The 22,323-nt window shown below is 42.4% G+C and overlaps 1 protein-coding gene across 1 annotated transcript in view; it reads right to left on the reverse strand.

Annotated features, from left to right (window-relative positions):
- Positions 1-22,323, reverse strand: part of KIRREL3 (kin of IRRE like 3 (Drosophila)) — an 881,737-nt gene that overhangs the window by 498,687 nt on the left and 360,727 nt on the right. The window lies entirely within an intron of this gene.

Genomic DNA, 22,323 nt, shown 5'->3' on the forward strand with positions numbered 1-22,323 from the left:
CCTTTTCTGATCCTTTGTCTTCCAAAGCTTTGGGCACAGAATTCACTACTAACTCTATGACCCGGAGTCCCAGAAAGACTACAGACAAAAGTGGGCCTCTTCCATCTGGGGCCTGGGCCCAACTCCAGCTGCTACGTGCTGCCTCACGTGTTCTTCTCAGTGCCAAATGAGCAACCACATCTGATGGCTGAATTTGCACAGAATGGATTTTCCAATTTTCCTAGAAGTGCAGCACAGCTCAATATTTGCTGGGTGGTAATTAATAGCACTTAATCCATACATCTTGAGCTTATTTCTCATTTGTTAAGAAATGAAATTACTGTACCATCCCATTTTTGGTTCCTTTACTCCTTTTCCCTTCCCAGAAATGTCTGTTCTGACCCAGCAGTCCTTAGAAAACCCCCCAGAAATATGGAAAGAAGTTTACTGCTACATTAGTGACTTTGTTGTTAAGTGCTAGCAAGTCAGTTCCAACTCATAGCAGCCCTGTATAGGGTTTCTGAGGAGCTGCTGGTGAGCTTGAGATGCCAAGCTTGTAATCCAAACCCATCTTGCAGTCCAGCGCATCAACCCCCAGCACCACACTAGGACTCCTTAGTAACCAAATTACTTGGGGAAAAAAAAGTCTATGAATGACAGTGGATTCTCTCCCACCCACATCTCCAAGGTCTGATCCCCAAAGGTGTCAGACTAGAAACTCCCTGTGGGCAGAGGCTGCATCTTGCTCTCTGGCTCTTCTAGGTGATGTAAATGCACTGAATGTCTACTGTGGTGTGATTACTTAAATACATATTTCATTTAGCAGGCATTAGCTCAACTGTACAATTGAAGAAACAGTGCTTCAGAAAGATGAACTTGCTCCAGGACAGTGGTAGTAACCTACTGTTATAGATTGAACTGTGCCCACCCAAAATATGATTAGGAATCTTCACCCATAGACGGTTGTATTTTGTTTGGGAATAGGATTCTTTTATGTTAATGAGGCCATATCATTAGAGGGTGTTCCTAAACCTAATCATTTTTAACCTTTTTTAGTTGTAAACTTTTTAGGTTAAAACCTAATCACTTTAACCTTTTTATTGTGAGCTGAGTGAACGTTTTTATTGAAAATTGGTTTTCTAGTCAACAATTCATATACATTTTGTTTTGCGTATAAATACAATCCCATTTTCTCACTGTTTATCATTTCTATTTGTCCTTTGGTAGAGTAGTGGTTACAAATCAGGCTGTGAACCTTCAGGTCAGCAGTTTGAAACTACCAGCTGTTCTGTGGGAGAAAGATGAGGCTTTCTGCTCCCGTAAAGATTTACAGCCTCGAAAACCCTGTACAGGGTCGCTATGAGTCGTAACCGACTCCATGGCACATAACAACAGCAACAACAACATCCCTTCCTACCTACTAAGTTTTATCCCTGGGAAAATTGCTGCCGTTTTGATTTCCTACAGTTGATTGTTCTAAGGAGTGTGTACCTCCCTGGTATTACTGCTCACCTTATAGGCCTGTCTGTTGTTTGGTTGCAGGTTGAGCCATAGGGGTGAGTTCAGTTCCAGGCTTGGCAGTTCCACTAGTGTGTCTTGGCAGTTCCACTAGTCTCTATCAGACGAGTAAGTCTGGTCTATTTCATTATTTTTAGTTTTCTTCCATATTTCTCTCCCATTAGTGTCTTTTGGACTAATTGTTTCCCTGAGTTTTTGATGGTCTTCACTCTTCTTTGTTCCAGACAGGGAAAAACCAATAGCTGCACTTTAGATGGCTGTTCACAAGATTTAAAGATTTCAGTTACTACTCACAAAGTAGATGTAGAAAACTGGTTTTGTGGCATATGCTATTCTGGCTGACCTTGGTGTCCCTTAAGACTAGGATCCTGAGCCACAGGTCCAGCGATTCAGTCCCTCAAGGTGTTTGTTATAGCTAAGAAGTTTTAATAAGTTTGTCTCTTGTATAGGTTGGGCTGCTAATTACAAGGTCAGCAGTTCAAATTCACCAGCTCCTCTGCAGGTGAAAGATGAGGTTTTCTACTCCCGAAAAGGTTTACAGCCTCAAAAGCACTGTACAGGGTCATTAAGAGTGGGAACCGACTCCACAGCACACAACTACCACACCACAATGCTCTACATATTAATAGATACATGAGGGTTAGTGTAAAGGAGTCCCGGTGTGGAGCTGTGGGTTAATGTGCTGGACTGCAAAGTTGGTTTGAATCGCAAGCTCACCAGCCACTCCTCGGAAACCCTATACAAGGTTGCTATGAGTTGGAAGCAAATCGACGGCACTTCACAACAACAACAATCAAGAGTATTGCTGCTAGGGTCCCAGCTCTTACATGAGAGGGTCTTTTACAAACAAAACACGTTTAAACATGTCTCTGTCATCAATGGAATGTTTCAGACAAGTTCTCTTAGTCATACACCTGCCTTAGTCTCACTTGTTGTTTTTGTTAAGTGCCATCAAGTTGGCTCTGACCCATAGGGTTTCCAAGGAGCAGCTGGTGAGCTTGAACCGCCGACCTACAGTTCAAACCGACACTGCAGTCCAGCGCAAAACCCACAGCACCACACCAGGACTCCTTAGTCTCATTTGGGGGCCTTCAAAACAAAGGTCTCATCAAACCAGTGGCTTCTAAGGGGATCTGATAGTTGTTGGTAAGTGCAGTCAAGTTGGTTCTGACTCATAGTGACCCTGTATAGGGTTTCTGAGGAGCAACTGGTGAGCTTGAACCGCCGACCATGCAGTTCAAACAGCTTTGCAGTCTGGCGCATTAACCCAAAGTGCCACACTAAGACTCTGATGGGACAATTAAATTCAGGGCAGAGAAGTAGCTCGGAGGATTATGGAGACAGTTTTGGGGATTCCTTTTTTCCAAGGACACAGGGCAGTCACGGACATTTATTATGAAGAAGGTTTCAGAAAACTGAGAACTGCACTGGTGAGGAAAAGGCCATGAAAGTGTGTCAAGGAATTTTTTCCCCCATCTTGACAATTCAACTGCTCATTCTTTGAGGGCACCAAGACCTGTCCTATGAGAATTTCATTGGAAAGCCTTACCCCATCCACCCTATAGCCCTCATCTGTCCCTTCAGAATTCTTTTTACTCCCCAAACTCAAAGAATATTGAAAAAGGATATGACTTGAATCCTCCAAGGATTCAAATTTCCACCCTCTTGACGCGGTGGAAATCAGAGAGCGCAGAATTCTTTGTAGGAGAAGTTAGAGATGGAAACACTGCTTTCAGAAATGTATAGACCCAGATGGAAGCTATGCCAAGAAATAATAGCTTTGCATTTTGATATTTCTGTTTAATAAAGGTTTCTATGGTTTTGTAGTAATACTTTTTTGTGTGTAGGATCAGATCATCTGCAAATATAATTTTACTTCTTCTTTGTCAATCTAAACCTAATCATTTCTGAGGTATAAGAAACAGCATAGACAGAGGGACAAGCTCGCACAAAGCAGGGAGCTAGATGCCAAGTAAAGATCACCAAAGAACCAAGGAATGTTGTAAGACAAAAAAATCTTCCTCCAGAGTCAGTGGAAAGAGAAAGCATTTCCTTAGGGTTGCTACCCTGAGTTTGAATTTCTGGCCTCCTGAATTGTGAGACATTTCTGTTTCTAAAAACCACCCACTTGTGGCACTTCTGTTCCAGCAGCCATAGCACACTACGACACTTGCTAACTTTTGTTCCAGATGTTTGATAGCTCAAATCCAGAGTGGTTTGGCTCCAAAGCTGAACTCTTCCCACTGCTCCATGCTGCTATCCATAATGTGCATTCCAGCAACATGAACTGTCCAACTTCTGTATATCACCTGCCTACAGAACACTGAATGAACTGGCACTGACACTACTCTAACTATCTATCTATCTATCTATCTATCTATCTATCTATCTATCTATCTATCTATCTATCTATCTATCTATATTTGTTAAGTGCCATTAAATTGGTTCCAACCCAGAGTGACCCTGTATAGGAGCTGCTGGTAGGTTTGAACCCCCTACTTGCAGTCTTTCAGTTCAAACTGATACATATATATATATGTTCCCCAGGAAAGGCTGGTAAGTTTGAGCTGTTGACTTTGCAGTTCAAACTGACCTTATCGTGGTGGAGTGCTTATCGTACAGCACCACACCAGGACTCCTCATTCAACGTATCCTGACTCAAACCCAAGAACAACTGACAAGGCATAGGTTGCTTGTGCCTGTTCACATTCTTCTCTACCTACCTCACCTAACTGAACTGCTCTGTGCTTTACATATTTCTTAATTTACAAATTTTACATATTTGTAAAATTTCTATTTCTGTCAGAGGGGCAAAGGAAAAGCAAATCAAACCACCTCTAAGGGGGTATTGGTATTGCTTAGTAGATGACGCAGCCCACCACAAATACTTCAGCCACCAGTTTGGAGGGTTGCAAACATCTACGATGGAAATGTGGCAAACAGCAAATCGGGCCACATGTACCAGATTTAAAAAAACTCAGGGATTTCAGGGCCAGCAAATAAAATGCACTCCATTTTGTCAGAGCTGAGGGGATTGGGCAAGAAGGAGCACTTAGAATTTTGACAGGCACTTTGATCAGTTGGACGGCTTTAATATTATAGAAATATTTCATTGTTTCAGTAGAGATGAGGAAATCAAATCATCCATTCAGCTGAACTCTAGATTTGTTGTGATTTGCTGGAGAGGGTTGGGGGAGAGGAAGAAAGAAAGAAGGAAAACACTGACTTAAAATCCAGATTAACCTAAGGTAATTTGGCCTATTAATTCCAATCGTGTCTTCCCCCCCTTTCCTCCTTTTTTATTTAAGTCTTTGCTCTATTTTCAATGTATTATTATTTTTTTAAATGGCATTAATTATGTTTTCTCTCCACATTCAGGTAGAGCTGGTAATGAAGGCAGCAGTGGGGAGTTCTGCTGTGATTAATGGAAGAAAATACAGATGGGGCTGAATTGAAACAACAGTGTAAAATATGGCTTTTAAAATAGGATTGAAAGGAACAAAAGTGCCTCACTGCTAAATTCAGTGGAGACGGTTGCAGTCTACTTTTTGTGCTGCGTTAACATGTGAATTGTCTGGAGAAAAGCCCTTCTGGATAGTCTGATCTGCTTTCAGTAGCCACTACATCCTCAGACTTGGAGGTTATATGAAAAACCCCTACTCACAGCTCTCTTTCCTACCCAGAAAGCATGGTGCTGGTATTTGCTATTTATTTCTATGAGTAAAGTATGGCTCTCTCCTAGCAGCCTCTTTTATCTTGGGAGGGAAGACTAAGGCAATAATCCATTGGCTGGACTGAGACTCAAGATGAAAGGCTTATTGAGAGAGCATTTGGTTTCTTGATGGGATAGGGGTGTAGGGAGGGAAGGGGAAGGGGCACAAAAATGGGCTGAAAGATGAATTTATTCAAGTTCTTAAATCTGTGCAACAAAGCTCAGATATATATATATATGTTTTCGCTATTGGAAGCAGAGAAGGCAACCCTTGTTAGATTTCAAATAAAATGAGGTCATGCTACTTGAAACAAGCCAGACTTGTTGAGCAGAAGATGAACAATGTTCCATGAGAGTCCCCCATAGTATAGCTAGTGACGAGCCTCTTGGAAGCATCATCAGACAGTGTGTGCTTTGGGCTGTGTGAGCACAGGAGACGTGGAGCTCTGCAGACACTGAATGGAAACCCAGCCCCAAGCATTGTGCAACACAGGCCAGCTTTCCCTTTACAACAATAGGAATAGGCAATCGGGTCAAAGGCAGGATGTCCTTCCCTAAGCACAAACCTCTTCTCTAGTTTTCTAGGTTTAAGCTGTACCTTTTCCTTCCTCATTTCTACCCCAACCAACCCTTTGGAGCACAGGCACAAATTTGAATCCAGATTCCCACAGTGTTACCCAACACCTACATTAGTATATGCATGCTAACATGCATACGATTTTAATGAATCAGTCTTTATTGTCTATAAATTCCCTTAATATTTTTTGTGTTTGTTAGCTTTTATAGGACAAGTGTAATTACTCTTCTGGAGACTTTGTAATTCAGGAGCAGTTGGAATCAATGTTCCACACTTCAAGTCTCCATTAGGTGTGTTGAGAGTACATGGGATAGTTCCTTATCACTAGTTAGAGTTGAACAAAGGCATAGAGATTCTTCAAAGATAGCATCCAGATTCCACAACAGGGACCATAGGATGAATGGAACTTTTAGTGCATATTCATGTTTAGGAAACAGACATAGAAATGCAAGTCAACAAATGCAAGTCAGCAAGAAATCAGAATCTTGGAGGTAGAGAGAAGTTCTTATGGATCATCTAGTCTAGTGGTTCTTAAACCTGGACACACATTGGGGAGTATGTAAAAATTCAGATTCTGGGGCTCTGCTTGTGAAGATTCTGATTCAGCAGGGCAAGACTAGAAGTATGGCATATTCTTGTCAAGTAATTCTAATATGTTGTTGTTAACTGCCATCAAGTCAGTTCTGACTCATAGCGATCCTTTAAGAGTTTCTGAGGAATGGCTGGTGACTTTGAACTTCCAACCTTGTGGTTCAAACTGACCTTGCGATCCAGTCCTTATCCTACAGTACCACACCAGGACTCTGGCATTAAAAACCATTGAGCTCTAGTGTGAGTCCCAAATGAAGAAGTGAAGCCTAGTGAAATTCAGTGACTCATCCGATGCTGTACAGCTAGTTAAAAGGGGGAGGGTTAGAGTCTCATCTTTTCATATCACCCCTAGGTGCCATCAGTCAGCATTCTACTTGTAAAGAGCCTCTGTTGGTTATAGGATAAACCAGAAGAGCCTCTGCTGTTCAGTCTATTCCAACTCCTGGCAACCCCATGTGTATTACCAAGTAGAACTGCTCCATATGGTTTCCTTGGCTATAATTTTGATGGCAGAAATCATCAGGCCTTCCTTTCTTGATGTTTCTGGGTAGATTCAAAACATCAGACTTTTGATTGCTAGTCAAGTGCAAGTCATTTACACCACCCAGGGACTTTACTACACCAGAGGGTTAATGGAGGATACTTGGGCTAAGAGCGAGCTATTTAGTACACATATAAAACTCTACTTACACCAAGCTTTAAATTGAAGTTCCCATTTTCCAGCTTTGGCTTCCAGAATGAAACCTTAATCTAGCTCATTTGCATAAGCTTTAAAATAAGCCTTTAGAACAAATGTAAATGGATCTTCAAAGAACAATATTATGATGGGTTCAGTGTAAATGACTCAAAAACATATGGAGGGCATTTCTTGAGGATTTCCCAGTCTTGCTATCTGTCTTCATGAAAGGGAGGTATCAGCAGTGCAAAGCTGTGGTTGAGAGAAGGATGATATCCTTAACATATCCTAACCTCTCAGTGATACTGATCTATTTTCATGCCTCAGTGAATTGTTCTGATAGTACAGAAAGGCCAAAATCATATTGAACGTCTTCATCAGGACACAGGAGCAGTCCACACTGCCTTCACAGAACACAGAATAGATGTCAGAAATGGAATGAACTAGAGAGTTTTCATAAAAATCCTCTCACCTTACAGAGGATGAAATCAACGTTCAGAAAAGGCAAGTGACTTATTAAGATCCCGTAGCTAATAATATGTGGTTGAACTGGCACATCAACCCAAATCTTATTTTCTTTCTAATACATTAACTAGCTTCTAAGAAGTAGGGAGACATTGGCTATTAGAACCTTGCAGGCCAGACACTGTTTCTAGGAGCAGTTAGAAAGCCAGAACTTTATTGATCAACGGTTTTGCTACCTTACAAACACATGGTTGCCAGGCAACTTGGCTTCTCTCTAAAGAGGCAAAAAGGAGATTCCGAAGATGATGGATCTGCATTAAGCAAAATGCAATAGTAAGGCACTTTCAGGTCAAAGACTTAGTTCGCTGTAGTTTGGAGTTTCTAGGTCAGCTGCCCAGAGGCTGTTCCCTGCTCAGCTAATCTGAGATGTGGCTATCAGTAAAGACTTCTTCAGAAGCAAGAGTCAGACAAACCAATTTAAGATCCCCCTAGACAGGGAACTGCAAGGTCGGTGGTTCAAGTTCACCAGCTGCTCCTTAGAAACCCTATACAGGGTCGCTATGGGTTGGAATGAACTCGATGGAACTTAATAACAACAGACAGGGAAGATGGAGATATGGGCTTGTTTTCTGTATCTTATCTGGCAGCTGGGCTAAAAGTATGAGGAGCTGGAATTAAAAGCCTCAGCTAGAATAGAAGATTGGAGGTGGGGAGTAGGTGTTGTTAACTTTGGGCAAGTCCCTTAACAGTAGTGGGGCTCAGTGTCCCAATTTATAAAATGGAGAGACTGGACTAGCTTCATCATGTCAGTCTGTGAACAGATGCTGGCTGGCTGCCTAAGGGTCATCTGGAGCCTTTGTTAAAATCAAGATTCTCAGGCTCTGTTCTCAGCAATTCTGATTTAGAAGGTTTGGAGTGGTACACAAGAATTCCATTCCTTTATTCATAGAGATTGGGCATCTAGATGTCCCAGCTCTGTGTTGGTGGTAGTGATGTTGTGTGCTACTGAGTTGGTTCTGACTCATAGCAACTCTGTGTAGTGTTTCTGGGAGCAGAAAGCCTAATCTTTCTCCTGAGGAGCAACATAGATTCAAATTACTCACCTTGTGGTTAGCAGCCCAGTTCATAATCCACTACACTGCCAGGGCTCCTTAGGTTCTGTTGTTAGAGGCTGGGTATATAGTAATGAATACATATTACAGGTAAACAGTATGCAAGGTGTTGGGGTAGTTGATTAAAGGATTCTTGTCCCATGAAGCACAATATAGTAGGAGTCCTGGTGTGGCACTGTGGATTAATGTGCCAGACTGCAAAGCCGTTTGAACTGTAAGATCGGTGATTCAAGTTCACCAGCTGCAACTTGGAAACACTGTAGAGGGTTGCTATGGGTGAGAACTGACTCGATGGCATTTCACAACAACAACATGGGATTTGATGGAAATTGGGTTTGAATTATGGCTTTGCCACTTACAAGCTATGTGATTTGATTTTTGCAATTCACTCTTCGATCTCACCTGAAATTTGGGACATTATGGGCCTTCAAAAAGTTTGTGGAAAAAGTCCATTGTCTTTTCATTTAATTTTTTCATGAACTTTTTGAAGTCACCTCAAATAATTATGGTTCCTACTTCATAAGATTGCGGTAGTAGTTACCGGAGATAATATAGCTACGTTGATTAACACGTTTTCTTGAGCAGAGTCAGGGATCCCCAGTGGCAGATACACACATAGAGTCTGGGACCTTGCCAGTGGAGGAGTGTATGTGCATGGTGTGTGCACAGCATGTGCCTCAGGATAAATTCAGTGATGGGACATGCTACCTTTATCTGAGTTCATCAAAGAAGCCCTTTATAGAGGAGGTGACATGAAGTCTGAGCCTGAGGATAAGGAGACCTTTGAGAATAGAAATGGTGGTTGTTTTTAGGTGCCATTAAATCGAAACACTGCCCAGTCCTAAGCCATCCTCAAAATTGTTATGTGTGAATCTATTGTTACTGCCACTGTGTCAATCCATCTTATTGAGGGCCTTCCTCTTCTTCACTGATGCTCCACTTTTCCAAGCACGACATCCTTCTTCAGGGATGGGTCCTTCCTGACAATATGTCCAAAGTGCGAGAAAAAAAGTCTCTCCATCCTGGTTTATAAGGAGCATTCGGATTGTACTTCCAACACAGATTTGTTTGTTCTTCTGGTAGTCCATGGTACCTTCAATATTCTTCACCAATAGCATAACTCAAATGTATCAGTTCTTGTCGTGTCTTCCTTATTCAGTGTCCTTCTTTCACATGCATATGAGGCGACTGAAAATACCAGGGCTTGATTCAGATACACCTTAGTCTTCAAAGTAACTTCGTAGCTCTTTAACACTTAGAGGTCTTTTGCAGCAGATTTGTCTAATGCAGCATGTTTGATTTCTTGATTGCTACTACCTATGAACAATGATTGTGGATCTAAGTAAAATGAAGTCTTTAACAGCTACAATCTTTTCTCCATTTATCAAGATGTTATTTATTGGTCCAGTTGTGAGGATTTTTTTTTTTTTTTAACACTGAGATGCAATACATACTGAAGACTATATAGAGAAATGGAGACAGACAGAAAGCATTCCAGAAGGTAGGGTACAAGCTAAGGGGCAATGAGCCCAGGAAGGCGGAAGCCGTGGTTGGGGAAATGGGATCAGGTCATCTGAGGAGACAAACCTGGAAAGCTAGCTTCCAGGAGGGGAGCCTCTAGTGCCAGGCCAAGGGGGTTGATCTTATTTTTTTCAGTCAAGAGACACAACTGGTATCCATTTCTATTTTGAAACATAAATCCTGACGTTTTCAATGAGGCAAACCATCGGTGTTTGCTGACTAAATGACTAAGGCACTGAGCAGGAGAGGAAGAACAACCTTTCTGGAAAGCTGATCCGGACAGGGTGAGCCGACCAGAGAAAAAGGAAGAGAGGCCAGAGGCGGGTAAACCAGGGCTGTTGTAAGATGCCTGGTGACAGGAACAACTACCGGTCCAGAAAGAGGCCGAGAGGAGTGGAGAGGAAGGTCAGATGAAGGAAGCAACATGAAGCCTTGGTAACTAATTCGAGGGAAAGGTGCAGAAAAACCAGAGCCCTCAGTTTCCCAAATGGATCTCTGGGAGAATATTGGGGCCAAAGGACCACTGCACAGGTTGGAAAAGGAGGACTTAGGGTCTTTACTGACGCTCTGGGCTAACTAAGGGCTATATCCCACGTTGCTGGCAATTTTGCTGTAGAGTTGATTCTGACTCACGGGTTTTCTTGGCTTCATAGGGTTTTCTTGGCTGCCATCTTTACAGAGGAGGCCCTGGGTGGCACCAACAGTTCAGCTCTTGATTACTAACCAAAAAGTTGGTAGTTCAAATGCACCCAGAGGTACCTTTGAAGACAGGCTGATGATCTGTTTTCAAAGGCTTGAAAACTCTATGGAGCACAGTTGAACTCTGCACACATGGGGTTGTCATGAGTAGGAATTGACTTGACAGCAACTAACAACAACAGCAAAATCTTTATGGAAGTAGACTGTCAGGTCTTTCTTCTGCGGTACCAACTTTTAGGTTAGCGCAAGTCATTTGTGCCACCCAGGGACCTCTGGTAGATAGTAAGTCATTGATAACACATTGGCCACCCTTACTATGATTCCTTCTAACATTGCCAACAACATTTTGAATGCTACTATCTCTGCTACAAAGTAAGCTTTATGTACTGTGTCTGTCTGGTTGCTGGCTGTGTTCTTAAGACATAGAACTAAGTTGGGCATTGTTGTTGTTACTAAGTGTTACCGAGTTGACTCTGACCCATAGCGACCCTGTATAGAGTTTCCGAGGAGCAGTTGGTGAGCTTGAACTGCCGACCTTGCAGTTTAAACGGCTTTGTAGTCTGTCTGGTGCATTAACCCGCATCACCACACCAGGACTCCAATAGTTGTTGTCACTGTTAAGTGCTGTTGAGTTGGTTGCGACTCATAGAGACCCTGTATGGGGTTTCCCAGAAGCAGTAGGTGGGTTTGAACTGCTGATCTTGTGGTTCAAACTGACCTTGCGGTCCAGTGCTTATCCACAGCGCCACATCAGGACTCGGTATGTGAAGAGTTGGGTCCCTAAGGAGAGCAACCAGGTCAGTTTTAGAATATTACTTTTTAGGTGACAAGAGCGATCCTGGTGGGACTGTCACTGCATAACTGGATGTTAAAGGGTACTCTTGCTCACCCCGTTGTACACTTGGCATTCACACTGTCTCTAGTCTGTGGGGAGGACCCCACAGAACCTTCTTATATGGCACCTCCTACTTTCTGAGGCCCAGATCTTGATTTCTCCACCAGAGGTCCTTTGAATGTAAGGTGTGATGATATTTATGGGACACTGCATAGTCTCTTTTGCCTAAAGAAAACCACTCAGAAATTACAGGCTACCAGCAGAAGCTTTGCAGTGTACCTTATAGCAATTCAAAAGAAAAAAAAGAGAAAGAGAGAGTGAAGACAACAATTCCATAGCTTTTTAGGAATAGTATTTGCTTCACATTTAAACATTTGAAAAATTGCTAAAATGGAATTTTACAATGTGGTCACATGAGCTGAGACCAATGAAACAAGACCAGGACCAAAAGAAGGAAAAGCCAAACAAAAAAGCCTAGACTACTGGTAACATTATTGTTAACACTTGGTGTGACATTTTCAGGGGTTCTTTGTTTTCCCACAAAATCCTCACACTCCTTTGAGATCAAGAAGGTGCCCTGGTGGTACAGTGGGTTAAGCATTGGGATCTAACTGCTCTAGGGAGAAAGAGGAGGCTGTCTGCTCCAATAAAGATTTACAGTCTTGAAAACCCTATAGGTGTCACTATAAGTCGGAATAGACCTGATGGCGGTGTGTTTGAATCTTTGAGGGGTTGTAAGATAAAGAGAAGCTGGGTTCTATGAAGAAAAACGTGGCGTCAGGATTGGAGGAAGACTCATTAACAACCTGCAATATGCCGATGATATAAACTTGCTTGCTGAAAGTGAAGAGGACTCGAAACTTTTACTTATGAAGATCAAAGAGCACGATATGGATTGCATCTCAATGTAAAGAAAACAAAAATCCTCACTACTGGACCAATAAACAACATTCTTATCAATGGAGAAAAGATTGAAGTTGTCAAGGACTTCATTCTTCTTGGATCAACTATCAACACCAGCGGAAGCAGTAGTCAAGAAATCAGACGACGTATTGCATTGGGCAAATCTGCTGCACAGGAACTTTTTAAAGTATTGAAGAGCAGAGATGTCAGCTTGAGGACTAAGGTGCGCCTGACCCAAGCCATAGTATTTTCAATAACCTCATATGGATATGAAAGCTGGACAGTGAATAAGGAAGATAGTAGAAGAATTGATGCCTTTGAGTTGTGGTGTGGGAGGAGAATACTGAAAGTGCCATGGACTGCCAAAAGAACCAATAGATCTGTTTTGGAAGAAGTGCAGCCAGAGTGCTCCTTGGAGGCCAAGATGGCTAAGCTTTGTCTCTCATACTTTGGACATACTGTCCGGAGGGAACAGTCGCTGGAGAAGGATGTCATGCTGGGTAAGGTGGAGGGTCAGAGAAAGAGAGGAAGACCCCTAATGAGATGGATTGGCCAGGTGGCATCATTGATGGACTCAAGTGTGACAGTGGTAGTGAGGCTGGCCCAGGATTGGACATTGTTTCTTTCTGCTGTGCATGGGGTCGCTATGAGTTGGTTCCGACTCGATGGCAACTGACAACAACAACAAGATAAAGTGTTGGAGGAGAATATTGAAAGTATCACGTGCTGCCAAAAGAACAAACAGACATGTGTTGGAAGAAGTATAGCCAGAGTGCTTCTTGGAGGCCAGGATGGCCAAACTTCGTCTCTTATACTTTGGGCATATTGTTAGGAGGGAGCAGTCGCTGGAGAAGGATATCATGTTTAGTGAGGTGGAGGGTCAGAAAAAAGAGGAAGACCCCCCTCAGTGAGTGTCAAAGTGGCAGTATCAATGGGCTCAGACATGGCAACAATTGTGAGGTTGGCCCAGGATCAGGCAGTGTTTCATTTTGTTGTGCATAGGGTTGCTATATGAGTCAGTACTGGATTGATGACACGTAACAACAACAACAACAATAACAACAAGGTAAAAATTGGAGTCCTGGTGCGGTGCTGTAGGTGAATGCACTAGACTGCAAGGTGGGTTTGAACCACAAGGTTGGCGGTTCAAGCTCACCAGCCATCTCTCGGAAACTCTACCGAGGGTCGCTATGGGTCGGAACCGACTCGAGGGCACTTGACTACAACAGGGTAAAAACAGAGATCAAGAAGATAAGGGAAAAAGTCACCAGATGGCCTTAGGTGATCGGGTCACTGTGCTAACTCCTTTGCAAATTTAAAGTGAGAGCTAGGTCTGCAGTAGCTCTGTGGATTCTTGCAGTCACTCTCTGGGTTTCCATGACGTCACAATTTACCCCCATAATGTCAGGGCTGCTTGGACATACAAGGAAAGAACCACCTGACACTTCTAGGCCTGGGTGCTTGTCATTGTGTTAGCCCCAGCCTTACTCCCCAAAGGAATGACACTTTGACTAGCCGGAGAATCTGCTTGGCCTCTTCGTAGAAACTGAAAGTCTTTCCTCCTTGTTGCTTTCTTCCGTCTTTCTCTCCCACCTCACTAGCTTCTCTCTGTTAGTCTTCTCTGAAGACTTGTCTTCCTCTCCCCACCCCTCATACATTGTTGTTCCCCAAGATTACATTCTTAGAACTTTTCTTAATTTTGTCTGTGTTCTCTATTCTCTTTCATTTATTCAACATTAAAAAAAACAACGAATCTTACATTGTGCTTGATGATAGGACTATAAGTAATGATGGGCTTTTGCACTTAATCAGCCTGTGGTTTAGTGAAGGAACAGATGATATAAAACAAAGAAACAACATATAGCGTTGCGTGTTGCAAAAGGTGTAGGGGAAACTGATTAACTCTGCTTGGTGCAACAGAAGCAATGGATATTCAGACCCCCAAATTCATTTTGCTACACAATGAATTCAGACCCCCAAATTCAACTCTCTATACAATGAATTCAGACCCCCAAATTCATCTGTTTATACAGAAGACTGGCCACCTGTCTACTGAGCCTAACACCAGAGTTTCAAATAACTTGTCAGACATCGCCATTGCCATATCCTACAGGTACATCAAACTCATGATAGTCAGAACTAAATGAATGTCTTTAAATGGATCCTTCACACTAACTGGGTCCTTCCCATGTCATCCCACCCTGTTTGTTCTGACACCACCAGCCCATCTAGTCACTCACTCTGGAAGCCTCAGTGATGTTCGATTTTCTCTCTTCCTCACCAAGTACTTCCCAATGATTGTGTCTTTCTGCAAGATTTCTGTCCTGGCAAGACTCCCTGAATTATGCAAAAAGTTAAGCACTCAGTGTGGTGCTATAGAATAAGCACTGTACCACAAGGTCAGTTTGAACCACAAGTTCTGTGGTTCAAACTCACTAGCCACTCCTTGGAAAACCTATATACAGGGTTGCTATGAGCTGAAACGGATTTAATGGTGCTTAACAGGAACAACTAACTAAAAAGTTGGTGATGTCAGTCCACTTAGAGTCTTCTCAGCAGAAAGAACTGGCAATCTATTTACCAAAGGGCACAGTCACTGAGCGCCTATGGAGCACAGCTCTACTCTGACACACATGGGGTTGCCATGAGTCTAAGCCAACTTATTGACTTAGGTGATTTTTGCCCACATTTGGGTCCTCGTTACCTCTAAGCTGGGATACTGCTGGTGTTATAGTTAGCCTCTAACTCGGTGGTTCTTACATTTTGGAGTGCTAGGAACTACTGGGGAAAATTATTTCAGCCCTAACCCTCAAACTACTGACTCAGCAGGGCTCGAGGAAGGGCCTGGAACAGTCTAAGGCAGGCGGTTTGTGGACCAGACTCTGAGAAGCATTGTTTACAATGGGTTTCTCTGCCTCCAGTTTCCAGTTTGCTCTCATTTGCCTCCCTCACTGCTTCCAGAGTGTATTCTGAAGCATAGATCTGTTCATCTCATGCTTTGGCTCAAAAACTTCCAGTGGTTCTGAACTTCTTAATGTTTCATTCAAGGTCCTTTGTAAAATGGCTGGGATCCTTCCAGCTGCAGCATCTAACTGGGTTTCAGTGTCCATTAGTGGTCAGTGGCCTCAGTGGCCCTACAGTGTTTCAGACTTTGGAGCCCTGCCTTCAGTAAATCAGATTTACAGAGCTTGGTGGCTGACTTCAGCTCACACAAGTAGGGCTCACATCTCTACACTGCTCCTGACAAACTGGGCCCCTCAGCAAGTTACATAATCATCTGCACTTCAGGGGGTTGTTGTGAAGATTAAATAAGATAGTACAAGGCAGAGTGTTAGCCCAGTTTCAAGTCAGCCATCAATATTGGAAGCTATTATTATCTATCTCATGCCCTTCCCTATCAAACACACTACATCCCAGCTATGCTGGGCAATTTACTATTCCCTGAGCAAGTCATGCAATTTCATTGGTCCTACTGGGTTGTCCTGCTGGAACTGGCAAATTCCTATTCATCTTTCAAAGGCCTGTTCACATGAGGTCTCTGCAGAGCTTCTGGAGTGCAGTTGATGTTGTGTTCACAGAGAAGACTTTGTGTATCCGTCTAAGACTTTACATGGCACTCAGGATCTTGTGTGACTGCCTTGGCCTCCTTGAGAACAGAGGTTGTTTTATTAAACTTGGAATCTCTAAATCAAGCAAAGTGCCTGGCACAGAGCAGGCATTCAGTAAAAACGGATTGCTGAATGAGTGAAGGAGTGAAGCAGTGAGCGAACAGCTATGTGCAGCTTAACGAAGGCGCCTGTGGTGTTTTCTATGCCTTGCAGTGCTGTTCTATGCAGATGGTCCTCTTAGTGGCTGGTGCCTTTGGACACAGAATCCTCCACTGCAGTATGGCCATGGATGTGGCCCTCCCAGCTGACTCTCCCCTTTTATTTCTCAGTCTCCATTTGAATGGAGGGATCTCTGAGTGGTGCAAAGAGTTACTGTGTTTGGCTGCTAACTAAAAGGTTAGAAGGTCAAATACACCCAGAGGCACCTTGGAAGACAGGCCCCATGATTTACTCCTGAAAGGCCAGCTATCAAAAACTCAATGAGTTAAGTTCTACTCTGGCACACACCGGATCACTCTGAGTTGGAATTGGCAACAACTGCTTCACTGGTATTTGAACCATTCTTAGCGTTATATCCCCCATCAAGGGCTGTCCCATTAATAACTGCCTCCCTAGTGATGGATTAATCTGATCCTCAAATCTGGTGAGGCTGAGTTTTTAAGGAGAAAAAGCAAATCACTGCAAAGGGGAACTGTTTTATATCACCCCAGTCTCAGTGATGCAAAGGAGACCCAGGGCCCTCCGGTCTTGGGACAAGATGCCGCGTCTGAACTTTTTGGCATGCAGACAAGCTCACTGCCTCACTGTCCACTTCTTACATCCTTTCCCAATAAGCTGCTCAGGCTTCCATGGCAGAAGACAGCGTTCGCCCCTGGAGGCTGTGAAAGCAATAAACGACTAAATGTTTTCTAGGTCACCGCCTGATCAAGTCCCCATTTAAACAATAATCTTGCCATTGCATCTGCAAAACCCCAGACTCAGGCCCCAAAAGGTTATTTCATCAATAATTCTTGAGCTTGCCTACGGCTAGAATTATTCCCAGCAGACATTTTAGACCATCTCTAAACAGGCTCTGTGGAGGAGAGGCCTCAGTTCTGTTCAAGTACTTAGGCTGTAACCATTAATATTGCTGAAAGGGGAGGGTGGGGCAGGAAGGGTGGAGGCATGTGTATAGTGGGGAGGGAAGAAGAGGACTCTTTGGGAAGGGGATAGGGACAGGGAGATGGGTGGATTTTGCCCTTGGTTCACTGCCTGTCTGACAAGGGAAGATGCTTTTCATGTTAATCATTGTGGATTATTTATTAAGTGGGTCAGCCCACATGATGATGAAAATGTCTCACTGACAAACACAAATCTGCATGAGGTCTTTTTTGGACTCTGTAGCATGCAGTTTGCTTGGTCCCTCGCTACTCTGCTATAGAAACCGGCTTCTTTGATTTACTCACCATATTTACCAAGCAATTTGCAAGAGCAAGTAATTACTCCTCAGTTCATTGAATCCTAGGTAGAAGAACCACTGAGGTCATCTTGTTTGACCTCCATCCAGCCTTGCCTGGGCCTTCTTAGCTTCTATTTCCATATTAGCATTTAATCTCATCCCGTCTCCAGTCTCCAAGTAGCAATAGAGTCACGGCCACACTCTCCCCAAGAGCCTGTCTCTTTGCCCAATTGCTTCTCTCCGCTCTGAACTTTTTACTATGGGGGTTTTCCATCTCCCTCCCCAAGCAGAGGGTGATTGCACCTTGTCCTCGCAGCTTTGCAGACGGTGATTAATTCCCTTACTTCCTCTCTACTGTTTTCATGGAGATATTTATAGACTGTGATTGTGTTCCCTCTGAGCCGGATCCTTTCTCAACTATATAAATTTGGCTCTCTTGCTCTCTCCTAATACGATTTATCTGCTAATCCCTAGAACATTTGTTAGTATTTACAGTTTGCTTGGATTCTCTACACCTTTTCTAAATTGCATTAACTAGTGTTGCTCAAGTTGCCCCTTCTTTGGTGCTCAATGAGAAATACTCATCTCCTCATTCTTGTCGGTTCTCTCGTGAGGACATGAGCTGCAGAGAGCCACAAAGATCATGCAAGGGGAGAGGAGGTTAGCAGATGGTTCATAATTATACTACAAGAGCATCTTCAAAGGAAATAGGATCATTTTTCAAGTGACTTCTTTTCCAAAGTACTCTGTTCTAATTGTCACCACACCCGAAAATCCTTTCTCAGAGAAAAATAAAAGTCAACAATTGTTTTTCTAAGAAGGAAATAAAAGAGTTATCCAAAAAAACTGCTTCACGGGGGAAGGAGACAAGTATTAAGGGAGTGGGAAGAGTAAGAGATATGGAAATGAACTGTTGTAATCATTCCATAACCCCAGCCTTAATGTGTTCAGGCTGGATATGGCAATGGGAAGAAACCCAGAATTGCATTAGTCTACTATCTAAATCATAAGGGACCCTAAAGATCTTAGTCCAGCCTCATTTCATACAGTAGGAAACTGAGTCAGGACTGCATGCCAGTTTCCCAACTTTGCTGTACCTCAGTTTCCTCATCTGTAAAATGAAGGGTGTACTATCTACCTTGTGGTTTATTATCCAATTTGGGACAATTGTGGATTTGAAAATAAGGAATTGGTACCTGACGTACAGTAGGATAGAAAAAATCAGAATTGCCACTGAGGCCCAGAGCAGTCATGTGACCTTCCCAATGTCACTTTGGTAGTGCTGGAGGAGGATCCTTTATTTCTCAGTTCTGCTATGATACGAGAGTCATGGTGTGGTGCTGTAGAATAAGCACCAGACTGCTAGCCACAAGGCCAGAGGTTCAAACCCACCAGCTGTTCCTTGGAAACCCTATATAGGGTATCTATGAGTGGAAACTGACTTGACGGCACTTAACAACAACTGTGATACTAAGGTGACTGGATGGCAAACATGGGTAGCATTTGACAACTTGCTGAAAGGTTAGTTTGAATTCACTCAGAGGCACCTTGGAAGACAGGTCAACCAATCAGGTTTCAAAAGTTCATCCTTGAAAACCCTATGGGGCAGTTTCACTCTGTATACATGGACACTCAGCCACAACTATGAAACTACTATGCATCTATAATATTACTGTGATACTACTGGCCTGATTGATACCACTGGGCCAATACACAACATGCATATCCATGGAGAAAAGATTGAAGTTGTCAAAGACTTCATTTTGCTTGGATCAACCTTCTACATGCATGGAATTAACACTCAAGAAATCAAACAATGTATTATGTTAGATAAATCAGCTGTATGGACATCTTTAAAGTGTTGAAGATGTCAGTTTGAGAATTAAGGTGCACCTGACTCAAGCTATGGTATTGTCAATAACCTCATATGCATAAGAAAGTTGGACAATGAAAAAGGAAGACTACAGAAGAATTGATACATTTGAGTTATGGTGTTGAAGGAGACTATTAAAAGTTACCATGGACTGCCATAAGAACAAACAAATCTATGTTGGAAGAAGTACAGCCAGAGTGCTCCTTGGAAGCCAGGATGGTCAAACTTTGTCTTTCCTACTTCAGACATATTTTCAGGATGTCACTGGAGAAGGATATCATATTTGGTAGAGTGGAGGGTTGGAGAAAAAGAGGAAGGCCTCCAGCACGATGGATTGGCACAGTGGCGGCAGCAATGGGATCAGGCATAGCAGTGATTGTGAGGTTGGCCCAGGACCGGACAGTATTGCATTGTGTTGTGCATAGGGTCACTATGAGTTGGTACTGACTCAATGGCACCTAACAACAACAACCACAACAAAAACTGGTCCAATGTGAAATCTAAAAGATTTCATGGAACTTTGTATTGGGAAAGAACCAACCCATGCCAAGTGCCAAGTGTTCTGCTGAGCAATTTCCAAACATTATCTTATTTAAACCCCTATCATATTAGGAACTTGTTAGCTGTCATCAAGTTGGTCCCAACACATGCTAAAACAAAATGCTGCCCAGTCCTGTATTATCCCCATAATTGGTTGTGAATCAGACTGTTATGATCCACAGAGTTTTCATTGGTTGGTATTCAGAAGTAGATCACCATGCCTTTCTTCCTAGTTTTAGTCTGTAAACTCCACCGAAACCTGCTCAGTATTACACCAACACAGAAGTGGCACTAATAGATGACAGTGCTTTAGTGGAAATTGAACCTGTGTCTTCCGCTTGAAAGGTGAGAATTCCACTATTGAACATGATTGTCCCTCATTACCAGGAGCTAGGTTTTACCTTTTCCTCTTTGTAGCTCAGATACATCACATGAATTATACACGCTAGTAAGCAACAGGGCAAGGATTAGAACCAAGATTTTTAGTGACTGCTGTGCATACATTTTCCTTTTCATGAGTGATCTCAATAAAATACATGACAGGTAACATTCTAGAGGTGGCTAGGATTTACACACACTTATCTAAGGGAGTCCTGGGGTGGCACTATGGGTTAATGCGCTGGACTGAAAGGTTGGTTTGAACCATAAGGTCAACGGTTCAAACTCACCAGTCACTTCTTGGAAACCCTACACAGGGTCACTATGAGTTGGAACTAGCTCGACGGCACTTAACAACAACAACATTTAAGGAGTCCAAGTCATTTGAACTGCAAGTTTCGTGGTTCAAGCTCATCAGCTGCTCCTTGGAAACTCTATACAGGGTCGCTATGGGTTGGAACAACTATGTGTTGTTGTTGCTAAGTGCCATCGACTTGGTTGCGACCCACAGTGATGCTGTATAGGAGTTTCGAGGAGCAGTTGTTGGATTTGAACCACCGACCTCGTGGTTTGCAGTCCAGTGCTGATAGGAGTCCATACTTAACTATAAGGAGCTAAAATCTAGATTTAAAAAATTCAGTTAAATTTGTTATCTTAAACGATCTTACTTAATTTCTTCATATGGATGTGATGTTCAATATGATTTGGACAGGAAAATCAATTTAGATCATTTAGCCTAAATACAATTTATATTATAGCTATTTTGTGGAATATATGAAATTGATGAACTTCTACTTTGTTGACAGTGTAGACAAACTGTATGAATGCATTCTGCAGAACTAAAGGATTCTAGGGCTGGATGACCATTACACTCAGCCTATTCAGTCCACTCCCCTGAAACCTAAAATGCTCTAGGAAGCAAACTGTCTTATTCTGAAAGGTCTTCAAGGACAACCTGTCTCAGTAAACCGACTCATTGTCTAACAATTCTTCACAGTGAGAAAGTTCTTACACATAATCAGAATGTCTATTGCTTTGAGCTAACTACTTTTCCTTCTGTTCCATTATGGGTAGCAATAGAAAACATCTGGGAAGATTTCAATATCTGTTATGAACCTGAAAGCTGTTTTAAAAACACTGCTCAGGTTTCTCTTCTGCTGACTACATCAACTTTATTATTTTAAGCATTTTTCACAGACAGGGACCACTTTCTATACATTGAGTCATCTGATGAGAGAGTTACAATAATTTTGGGATATGAGCTCTTATAAGGCAAGAATGACCAGTGGTTCAAGAGTTTGGCAAGGTTACTATTACATTACACACTGCAAGTGGATTCTTAATATTTCTTTTTAATGAAAACGAGAAAAAAAAGAGTTGATAACTAGTATTAGATACCAAATTCTATATGATAATAAGAAAGTCAGAGAGAGAGAGAGAAAAAAAAAAAAAGGGTAAAGTAAAGGAGGATTGAATGGGCAAAGATAAATAAAATTCATGCGCCTCAATTTGCATTTATCTGTAAGCAAGGTAGGCAGAATATTACAGCTAGTAAGAATGTGGGCTTTAGATAAAAGAAAAAACTGGCTTCAAATTTCAGCATTGCCTAGCTGTGTGATCTTGATCTAGTTTCTGTCATCCTTGATGTCTCAGTTTCCACTTATTACAAAATGGAGACAATAGGATCTATCACTGAGTTATAAAGATGGAACAATGTACTGTATTTAAAATAGGGCCCAACTCATGGTAGGTGCACTATGGGTGGTAGTCTATGGATTTTAGCTTTTGAAACTACCTTTAGGACTCTTCACTTTTGGGTTTTGTAGCTTTCTTTCCCAATAATTGAAAACAAGGCTTTAAAAAAATGTCAGAATTAGTTAGGTATTTATGAGTTCAAG

This window comes from Chrysochloris asiatica, unplaced genomic scaffold, assembly GCF_000296735.1.
Source record: "Chrysochloris asiatica unplaced genomic scaffold, ChrAsi1.0 scaffold00287, whole genome shotgun sequence".
Taxonomy (NCBI): Eukaryota; Metazoa; Chordata; class Mammalia; order Afrosoricida; family Chrysochloridae; genus Chrysochloris; species Chrysochloris asiatica.